General features: G+C 38.6%; 1 pseudogene; it reads right to left on the bottom strand.

Annotated features, from left to right (window-relative positions):
- Window positions 1-7847: 7847 nt before the first annotated feature.
- On the bottom strand, window positions 7848-8707 carry LOC100766712 (annotated as a pseudogene).
- Window positions 8708-10309: the final 1602 nt, after the last annotated feature.

Below are 10309 nucleotides of genomic sequence, written 5' to 3'. Positions count from 1 at the left end.
TAATATTAAATGCTGCAGGGGGAAAGGCCAAGTCAAATACAGAGGCAAACCTATTTGAAAAGCACCCGAATTCTCAATGAAAACTCTAAAAGCCAAAAGGATCTGAACAGAAATTCTACAAATTCTAAGAGGCCAGCCTATATTACTATACTCAGAAAAAACTATTGATGGAGAAAGAAAGATTTCAAACCAAGAAGAAGAGCTAAAGAAGGGCACTACAAATTCATCAAAGGAAAAATTCATCAAGATGACATTTCAGTTATTAATATCTATTTCCCAAACACAATGGCAACAAAAGCAGCAGTTCTACAGCTTAAATCACATGTTGACCTTCGTACAGTGATAGTGGGTGACTTCACCACCCCACTTTCACCAACAGATGGGTCATCCAGACAAAAGCTAAACAGAGAAGTGACATAGATAACTGATATAAACCAAATGGACCTGACAGATATTTTCAGAACATTTCGCACAAACACCAAAGAATATACCTTCATTGAACTTCATGAACTTGCTCCATAATTGATTATGTACTTGAACACAAAGCAAGTCACAACAGATACAAGAAGACTGAAATAGCACCCTGCATCTTATCTGACAACCATGGATTAAAGCTGTATGTCAACAACAACACCTACAACTAAAGTTTAATAAACTTTTGGAAGCTGAACAACTCTCTACTGAATGAAAAAATGGGTCAAGAAAGAAATTAAAGACTTTCTAGAATTAAGTGAAAATGAAAATACCCAAAGTTGTGAAAGGCAATGAAGGCAGTTCTAAGAGGCAAGTTCATAACACTAAGTGCCTGTGTAAAGAAATCGGAGAGATCTCAAACTAGTTACTTAACAGCACATCTGAAAGTTCTAGAACAAAGAGAAGAACTCTCACAAAAAAAAACAGATGGCAAGAAATAATCAAACTCAGAGCTAAAGTCACTAGAATAGGAAAAATACAACAAAAAAATCAATGAAACAAAATTTATTCTAAAAAATCAGCAAGATTGACAAACCCTTGACAAAATTAACCAGATACTGAAGAAATCCAGAAAAAATCATGAGGACATACTTTAAAAATCTATATTCAACCAAATTGGAAAATCCAAAAAAATGGATAATTTCCCCCATGCTTACCACCTACCAAAGATAAATCAATACCAGACAAGCAATTTAAACAGAACTCTAACCACTATTGAAATAGAAGCAGTGTTAAAATTCTACCAAACATTCAAAGAAGAATTAATGCCAATGCTCCTCAGATTATTCTAAAAAATAGAAACAGAAGGAATATTGCCCAATTATCTTTATGAGGCCATAGTTACCTTGATACCTAAACTACATACTAAACTACATAAAGAAAACCCCACAAAGAAAAGGAAGTGCAGATCACATTCTCATTAATACAGACACAAAAATTCTCAATAAAATACTTTGAAATAAAATCCAAAAATACATTGATCATCCTCCATGATCTTCCAGAGATGCAGGGATGGCTCAACATACACAAATCAATAAATGTAATACGTCATTACACTGACAATCTCATTAGATTCAGAAAAAAAAAAAACCTTTGATGAAATCCAACACCCATTCTTGGAAAAAATCCTGGGGAGATTAGAGATAAAAGGAATATATGCCTACAACAACATGATAAAGGCATGTAATAATAAGTCTTCAGACAACATCAACTTAATTGGAAAGAAACTCAAAGCAATTCCTCTAAAATCAGGAACAAGACAAGAATGTCCACTCTCTCTCTTAATTTGGTACTTCAAGTCTTGTGTGTGTGTGTGTGTGTGTGTGTGTGTGTGTGTGTGTGTGTGTGTGTATTTTTTCTTTTTTATTATTTTTTAATTAGTAACAAGCTTGCTTCACATGCCAATCCCAGCTCCCTCTCCCTCCCATCCTCCCCTGCTCCACAACAACTCCCCCAAGGCCCCATCCCATTCCCCCTGCTCCCCAGGGAGGGTGAAGCCCTCCATGGGGTATCTCCAAAGTCTGTCATATCATCCCAGGCAGGGCCGAGGCCCTCCCCGATGTGTCCATACTGAGAGAGCATCCCTCCATGTGGAATGGGCTCCCAAAGTCCATTTGTGTGCCACGGATAAATACCGGTCTATTTATCCCTGAGGCCCCATAGATTGCTGAGGCCTCCTTATTGACACCCACATTCAGGGGGTCTGGATCAGTCCCATACTGGCTTCTCAGCCATCACTCTGGGCTCCCTGAGCTCCCTCTGTTCAGGTCAGCTGTTCCTGTGGGTCTCACCAGCCTGGTCCTGACCCCTTTGCTCATCACTCCTCCCTCTCTGCAACTGGTTTCCAGGAGTTCAGTTCAATGTTTAGCTTCAAGTCTTATAGAGCAATAAAACAATTGAACGAGATCAATGGTATATAGATTGGAAAGAAAGAAGTCACAGTATACTTACTTGCAAATGATATGATAGTATACCTAAGCAACCCTAAAAGTGCCACCAGGAAACTCTTTAGCAGTGTGTCTGAATACAAAATTAACTCATGCCAGTAGCCTTCTTATAAACAAATGACAAATGGACTGAGGAAAAAATAAGGAAACAACACCCTTCACAATAGCCTCAAAAACATAATATATTTTGTGGGTAAGTGAAAGACTTGTATGATAAAAATTTTAAGACACTGAAGAAATTGTAGAAGATATCAGAAGACATAAAGATCTCCTAGGCTACAGACTTATAGGATTAATACAGTAAAAATAGCCATCCTACCAAAAGCTATATATAGATTTAGTGTAATCCTCATCAAAATTCCAACACATTTTTTCATAAATCTTGAAAGGACAATTCTCAGCTTTGTATGGAAACCACACACACATACACATCCCCAAACAACTAAAGTAATCCTGAATAACAAGAGAACTGCTAGAGGCATCACCATCCCCCATTTCAAGTTGTATTACAGAGCCACAGTAATAAAAAAAAAACAGTATGGTCTTAGCACAAAAACATACATGTTGATAAATGGAATCAAACTGAAGAACTAGACATAGCTCCACATACCTATGGATACCTGATTTTTTTTAAAATAAAAGAAGCCAGAAATGCACACTGGGAAAAAGGCAAAATCTTCAACAAATGGTGCTGTTCAACTTGGATGCCTGCATATGAAATAATGCAAATAGATCCATGTCATCATCCTGCACAAAACTCAACTCCAAGTGAGTCGAAGACATCAACGCAGAAGTGGACACACAGAACCTGTCAGAAGGAAAACTGGATCATTTTCTTGAACTGGTTTGCACAGGAGGAGACTTCCTGAACAGAACAGTGTCTGCACAAAATGGGAACCATTTGCATAGCAAATGACAGCATCCTTTGGAAAAAATGGCAGTCTACTGGATGGGATTAGACTTTTACCAACTGCATATCCAACAGAGTACTAATATCCAAACCTTATAAAGAACCCAAGAAATAATGTATCAAGACAACAAATAGCTCAATTTAAAAAAAATGGGGTGGAAAGGATTTTCAGAGGAGCAAACTCAAATGGTTGAGAAGAACTTAAAGCAATGTTCAACACCTTTAGCCATTAGGGAAATACAAATCAAAACTACTTTAAGATTAGGTCTGACACCTGTCAGATGGCTAGGATCAGTAACACCAGTGACAGCTCATGTTGGCAAGGATGTACAATAAGGGGCAACACTCATCCATTGCTGGTGGGAGTGCAAACTTGCACAGCCACTATGGAAATGAGTGTGCTGGTTCCTCAGAAAGATGGGAATTGATCTACCTCAAGACCCAGCTATACATCTCTTGGGCATATACCCCAAATATGCTTCATCCTACCACTGAGACACTTGCTCAACCATGTACATTGATGCCCTATTAATAATATCCAGAAATTGGAAACAAAATAGATATCTGTTAAAGAATGGATAAATAAAATATATAATACATTTATATAGTGTGATATTAGTCCATCATTAAAAAACAAAATCATGAAATTCACATGTAAGCGGATGGAACTAGAGAAAATCATCCTGAGTGAGGTAATCCAGACCCAGAAAGACAAATACAATATGTATTTGCTTATATGTGGATGTCATCTCTTAAGTCAAAGATAAGCAAGCCACAATCTATAGAACCACAGAGGTTAGGTGCAGAATAACAGACTAAGATAAAGGGACAGATCCTAAGAGGGGACATAGAGTAGATAGTTATGAAGTGGGGCTGGGATGGGAGGGAATTTGGGGGAGGGATAGATAATTAGGACCATTTGAGGGGTTGGATGAAAATCTCATCCAGTATAAGCTTTCTAAATTAAATGTGTATATGAAAGTGATCTAAATGAAATCAAGTGGGGGGTGGAGACAGAGCCCCAAATGGAAATCTCTCATCACCAAATGAAGTGTCAGCACTACAAATGGATTAGGCCAAAGGGGTCCATGGGAATCCCCAAACAACCCATGTCATTGCAAAGGTTAAAGGCCACTCTCCATAAACTGATGGCAAAGCACTATTGCTGAAAATAACACCTACACAACTCACTAATCATGGAGAAGCTGAGATGGTTCCTACCTAGGGCTTTCACCGACACTGGCTAGTGTTCTTGGCTCTTTAGCAACAGACTATGCATGCTACAAAAGGAGAAACAGAAACCCATCTATAAACCCTTGATCTACAACTGTTACTGCCTGCAAGACAAGCTAGGGAATTAGTGGCACGAAGCTTAGGGGACTAAGTAACCAGTGTCTGGTCTGATCAGATTTAAGATCCAGTCCATGAGATGGCACCCATATCTGACTCTGCTTGGGTGACCAAGAACCTGAGACTAGATAGGCCAAGGATCCAGAGGAGAACAAAATACTACTATTCTTAAAAAAAAAAAAACAAATCAATCAAACAAACAAAAAGCAAAAGGAATGTGTCAAGAAAAGAATTACTAATGACATTCTGCTATAGTTATAGCTCAGTGCCTTGCTCAGCCATCATCAGAGACACTTCCTCCTGCAGCAGATGGGAAGAAATACAGCGCTCCACAGCCAGATAACATGCAGAGAGAGAGAAAGAGACCTTCAAACACCCAGCCTTAGATGGGATATCTCTATTAAATCCGCCATCTCCAAGCTCAGGGAACCCTGCAGAAGAGAGGCAGAAAGAGTGAAAGATCCAGAGTGTGTGGAGGACACCATAGGCCCAAGGCTCACACAAATTCACAGAGATTGAGATGGTATGCACAGGCCCTGCACTAGTCTACACCAGATGGGATCCTAAAGTGAACGGAGAAGTGAACACATGCCCCCTCCCTACCCTAGAAGCTCTCTCCAATTGATACTCTTACAAATAGAAGATTAGTTGTCTTCATGGGAATCTCATTGTCAAAACAAACTACTCTTAAGGGTAGACCACATACCTCGAAGTAAATGGTATACAGAAAACAAAATCAGTGTCACCTCGGAGGTTCCTTTACTCATAATGTCACGTCAGGGAGGATCTTTTAATTTTATTTTTATTTTTACTATCTATCTATCTGTCTGTCTATCTATCTGTGTTTATCTGTCAGTCTATCAACCTGATACCTATCAATCTATTTATTTATTTTTACCCTACAGGTTTTGTAAATATATTATGGCTTCTAGTTTTGTGTCTTTATAGGATTCCTGAATGTGAGATTGTTTCTTATGCCTTTTCTTGGGCTCTCTCCCTTCTGTTTGTTTTGTCCTGATTTGTTTGTTTTTTTTATCTATTTCATTATTGTTCCTTATGTACCTGTTTGTTTTCCATTTTTTAATAATAAAACAGGTGTATTTCTATTAGACTACCTGATACAGAAGATAGCATGGCATGGATGGATAGTATGAATGACAAATAATACAAATATATTTTATTTGAAATAGACAAAAGTGCTTACATGGCTGTAATGATAACTTTTTCCACCAGCGCCTGAGTTCTGCCGCCAAATAACACAGAGTCTTATATCATTTACAATGCTGCTGGCCAATGACTAGGATTTCTTATTTGCTAGCTCTGTCTTAAGTATCAACCATAACCATCAATCTATATATTTTATAAAGACTTATCAAGGATGCCAATAGCATGCATCCTCTCTCCCTGGGATCACATGGTAACTGTTCCTCTAACTGCATTTCCCCAAATCCTCCTTCTTTCCTAGTCCCACCTATTAATCTATCATTACCAGTTGTCATAGGTCATATCACATTACCTGTGTGCTCTGAGATCTCACACACACATACCTGCCAACAAACCTGGGAAGATAGCTATATTACAGTTACATATGAGTTCTAGGCAGGCAGGATGATGGAGAAAGGAACCTGGAATGAGTTTTCCATCTTGTTTAGAAGGAGAAAGCACTAGCATTTTCTGAAATGTTAGCTATGATAGAAAGACACTTCCTAGGAGTTCTCTTCACTTTGGTTCACTCCAACTTTGTGAGTGACATAGCTGTTTGATTCATCTGCTTATATAGAGAGCAATCCTTCCAGAGAGCATGAAAACACAAATACCTATTATTCCTTCAATACCTGTGATTTTCAAGTTTTATACTCTACTACATCCACAGTATGTCACAAGTTCCTGAATATTAAACAGAAATACAAACGGGCAAAACTCTTCTAAAATTGCTGACATCTGTTGAAGCATTCCTGCAGGTATTGCTATTGGTAGGAAAGTGAGCTGAGGAGAGACAGAATGAAAACTCAGTGCAGCTGGGCTTGGTCAGACTGGATCAAGACTTCTAGAATCTGATCCTGTGTTTTAATTTTTCCACACATTTAAACATAGTGGAACTTTGTGGAAAGGCATGACAATTCTCAAAACAAAGCTTCAGGGCTAGCTACATCGAAATCCCTTGCCAAATAGTAAAGCACCCGAGACCTGTACAATAAGAATGAGTTCTGTTGACTAACAAACAGAATTTAGGACTAGGGCCTAGAGAGGAAGGATATATAGTAGACAAATTCTATTATGTACCACTAAGAGACAAAGCCCAGGATTAGGGCTTAAACAATGCTCAGAATATCGTGGCAGGGGTGGAAGAGGTGGTGGTGGTGGGGGACTCAGTTGAGGCTGGCTCTTAATAGAATAGCAAAGGATCACCAGGTTGTTTGATCCAGTCATTCTAGCATTCCAGGTAATCAGACATCATTCATCTCCTTCCACTGAAGAAAATAGGCCCATGTGATTGACAATCCTGGATTGCCCCAGTGTTTTTCCTAAGCCGTATTTCCTGCTGCCATGGAATTTTGAGGAAACTTCCTTTGCCTCCCAACATGGACCCAAAAAGCCCCAACCCAAATGTATGAAAACTAAAATTGTGAGATGCTATAAATGATCAAAGCAGTCAGAGAGAGAAGGAGTGTGTGGTCCACTTAGCTACAGTTTGTAGCATAGCCTCTTTAGCAATCGGTGGATCAGTAAAAAGCCACTGAAGACTGGAAATGCTTTAAAGCACAGAGTAAAAAGTACTGAACAAACACTCTGTGAAAACCAGGAATAGGACATCACGGCTAGGAAATTTTCTAAACAGTAAAATGACTTCAGAATAGATCTCTTTGACATTAAATGCAGCAGAATTAAAGGAAAGATTTACAAGTAGATATAATGATAACAGAAAATTACAAGGCAGAGAACACACACACACACACACACACACACACACACACACACACACACACACACACACAAATCAAGACAGTGCTGTAGGCTCAACAGTTTCCCATGAGGCTAGAAGATCTGTTAACTTTGCTAACTAGCAAAATATCACTGTTGTTTGTTTATAAATCACTTATATATCATGTGACAACACCACATTGAATCCTTTTCTTTCCTTGTACTGGAGACTCCTACAGTAGGTCTTAAGCATTCTGTATTTCTTGGCCAATCTTGTCACTGAGTATCTTGTTCCAGTGGATTTTGGTGTGGGTGACTGGAAGCTGCCGGCTCAAGGCCTTGAAAGTGGTGTCATACCTTGTTTGATAGTTTTCACTAAATGCTGCCTGATACTCATTTTCTGCATCCTCTATGGTTTTAATATAGAGTTTGGCAGTTTGGACTTCATTAGAAACAGTTACTGAATCCTGCATATCCTCATGGCTGACCAACTGAACATTGACGTCCTCATAATAATGAACCTGAATCTTGAGCACTCAACCATCTGGGCGTAGGTAGTGTGATGGTAGAATTCCACTCTGATCTCCAATGACCATTCCAGAAGTTGGGTCTGACACTGGTGGCTTTCAATACATGCAATAATGGTCTGTTACCCATCTATAGTTTTAGCATAAACAGTACAGAAGCCTTTGGAATAATGATCTTTCACATAGGCTCTTAAAGCAACGTCACAGGATTCTCTCCAAGACTTCAAGCCTCCGTCCACTTCTGGCTGAGGGTCAATTGCTGAGGGTTTCTTTCTGTAAACAATCAAACATAAAGGAAATTTTGTTTCTTGGATCTAAAAATCTGCTGTTACCGAGGTCACTGTGCTCTGTTATCAAGACCTGGTCATCGTAGCCTTCCATCTGCACAGGTGTGAATTGATCCATGTTATACTAGGCAAATGTATGTGCTGCCCCTTCTCTGAGGAGATTGCCATTGTTAAGTAGTAACCGGACATCATTGAATGCTTCATTAAACTCCCAGGGGGTGCAAGAGTGATGAAGTTAGCAGTTTTGCATACCTTCTCCTCATCCAACACCCAATCCTCGAAGTCGGTCATCTTGGCTGCTCTACCTGTTGGTTTTCTAATGAGAGACAGAAAGGGGGTAGAGCCTGATGGGAGAGGAAGTAGTGGGAACAAGGAGGAGTACAGAGAGGAGAAACCATAATTAGACTATGTTGTGTGAAATAAATTATTTTAAATAAAAGGAGGTAAAGGAGTTTTTTCTGTCAGAATCTTTGACAAGCTAGCTACATAACAGAACTGAATTACAACTAATACCACTTTGCCCCAAGCCTCAAGCATACCATAACCTCAGCACAGTCTCTGATTGTGTGAGTGTAATCCTTCTCCACATAAATGCTTGACAGAAGTAAAAACAAAATCTTTATGGTGGTATGTCACATCAGCCAGTGCTTAAAATCATCTTACCGTTTTTTTTTCATTCACAATGTCAAGTATTCAATAAAAAATAACTAGAAATATTAGTAAATAAGATCAGATGAGCCAGGAAATAAAAAGAAAAAAGAGTGAGGTTAAGAAGAAAGAGGGTGGCTGAGGAGAGCAGGAAGATTAGGAGAACGAACCACAGGAGGTGTAGACAGTGGAATCGTTAAATGCAGATTTTAAGTCAGGAGACTAGGTAAATATTATATGAAGAACAAACCAACAGGCAAAAAAAAGAAAAAAAAAACTATTAAAAGGACCAAGTGGAAGTTGCAGCATTCAAAATATAAAACTAAGGAAATCACCAAAATATATAGAAGATAGTTGAAGAAAGAATTAGTAGAATAAAGAACAGGTCAGAATACCATGCCAAACAGAAGTATCTGAAGAAAAAAGAAATTTAAACCATTTTGGAGACCTATAACTCTTATGTAAACAATAGTTGAATTCTACAGAGATGAGCGACTACAACAAGAATACTGTGTGATCAGACCTGGGAAGGCAGTTCCAATAACTGGTAACATGTCAGCTGTATACCAGAGAACTGAAATGTATCTCAAGCACAGTAAAACTGAAAATTGAGAGAGAGTATATCCAGGTAACATGGTGGAAAACCAGAGAAAATTCTTCAGGGCAAGAAGACTAAAGCCATCTTGCTTTCAAGGCCCTTCAATAAGTGTAATTACTGGTCTCTCAACTAAAATAAAAGAGAATAAATCATATTTAAATTACATTTTTAAATGCTGAAAGTATATGGTTTGCTGGCTTAAAACTTAAGTCTAACCTTGTAAAATTATCAAAAAGGAAAGACAATAGAGACATTTTCAAACCAAGGAAGACTGAAAGAATTTGTCATTTACTTGTCTATGGAAAGGAAATGAAATAGAACAGTGAATACAGAATGAAAAAGCTCCAGATTGAAGCACAGAAACATAATGGACAAGAGAGTAATGACAGGAAGAGCAAACTAGTTTGTAAATGGAAATAAACACTAAAAGAGCATTTACAAAATCACCCCTCTCACCCTTCAAGGCCCTATCAACACCTTCATACGGCATCGTTCAATTAGATCTCAAAAGAATGAAACTTCCTGAGGAACGTCAGAGTTGAACATGACACAGAATTCTGCAGTAAGAGACAAAACTGATACATTCAAGCCTGGCATTGGTGGTGCACGCCTTTAATCCCAGCACTCAGGAGGCAGAGGCAGGCAGA

This window comes from Cricetulus griseus, chromosome 2 (genome assembly GCF_003668045.3).
Source record: "Cricetulus griseus strain 17A/GY chromosome 2, alternate assembly CriGri-PICRH-1.0, whole genome shotgun sequence".
Taxonomy (NCBI): domain Eukaryota; kingdom Metazoa; phylum Chordata; class Mammalia; order Rodentia; family Cricetidae; genus Cricetulus; species Cricetulus griseus.
This window is presented reverse-complemented; position numbering and strand designations above follow the sequence as displayed.